Raw genomic sequence first — 1596 nt, 5'->3', positions numbered from 1 at the left:
TTTTCTCCCCTCCAGGAGAACGGGATATTCAGTCATGTGCTAACTTGGCTCCCTTAGAAGTTTCTATTTTAAACAAAAGGACTGTTTCTCCAGAGTTGTTTTCCCCTCATACCACTACATGACAAGGCTGACATTTCTCAAGGGTCGTGTGTTTGGTACCTCCGCGTATAACCCTTAGGTGCTCACAGAGGCACGGCAACAGGCAGTGCCCCATGCTCAAGAAGCCAATTATAGAAAGTTATATTTGTATTACCCTATATATCCTAATATATTTATTATCTTATAAACCTTATTGTGCTACATATACAGGTTACAGGTTATATACTGTCCCATACATCATACACATTATATATGTATGTATATCATATGTAGATATGTATGTGTATATGTATCATATATTTGTATATATACATATGTGTATATGTATATATAGCATATGTATATATTTGTATTACCCTATATATCCTAATATATTTATCCTATATATTTATTATCTTATAAATCCTATTATGCTACATATACAAGTTACAGGTTATATACTGTTCCATATATCATATATAATGTGTATGTATGATATCATATATATATAATGTGTATATGTGATATCTATATATCATCTGTTTATATGTGATATCGTACATGTGATATATGCACAACGATCCCTAAGCCAGACTGGATTAGGATGGCTCACGACTAGGGGTCCAGAGGCAGAGGCCTCCAGTTGCCAGGCACTTGAGGAAGAGGAGGCTGAAATGATGCATCAGATTTACAGCTGCAGTGACGAGAACATAGAAGATTTCACCACCGTGATTCCTTCCAAGGTGAGTGAAACTGCCCTTGACTGTTTCCTTAACGTGGCATATTAGGCAGGAGGGGAAGGACAGTCACATGCTGCCTTACTACGGTTTATCCTCAGGTCTCTGGGGTCTGACGGACTCTCTGTTTTGATGGTATTTGATTTTTTGAAGGGGGGAAAGAGGTACAAGGATAAACATCAATCACTGAGAAACAATCCATCAAGGGGAAGGCGAGAGCAGCTAAATACTCCCTGTTTCATTAAATTCAGGACCAGCAGCCCAGTACAACAATGGAAGTGACAGCAAGCCATTGCTGCGGACACAGGTGAAAACAAAATCCCGGGGCAGCTAGATAGACGATATCATATGCATATGATGTCCTATGTATGCCCTGTATTTTATATATTCTGTATGTATATACACATAAATGAGGTTATGGTTGAAACATGTATCGTGCCAAACCCACTGCATTTTATTACACTGTTACAGCTTCTTCATACTAATATTGATGGTGATGAAATAATAATAATGAGAGTTGCCATTTATTAAATGCTTGCTATAAGTTAGATAGCCTGATATATAATTTCATTTAATATCTACAACTACCCAATAAGACAGCTATTATATTTGCCATCTTATAGGTGAGAAAACTGAGGCATAAAGCTACCGAGTAATTCTTGTGAGATTAAAATATCTAGTTTGTGGTAGAATTTGGATTTAATCCCTAGTTTGACTCCAAAGTCAAATGTACTTAACCGGGCCAGGCGCAGTGGCTCACACCTGTAATCCCAATACTTTG

This window comes from Chlorocebus sabaeus, chromosome 8 (assembly GCF_047675955.1).
Source record: "Chlorocebus sabaeus isolate Y175 chromosome 8, mChlSab1.0.hap1, whole genome shotgun sequence".
Taxonomy (NCBI): domain Eukaryota; kingdom Metazoa; phylum Chordata; class Mammalia; order Primates; family Cercopithecidae; genus Chlorocebus; species Chlorocebus sabaeus.
Note: the sequence above shows the minus strand (reverse complement) of the source record.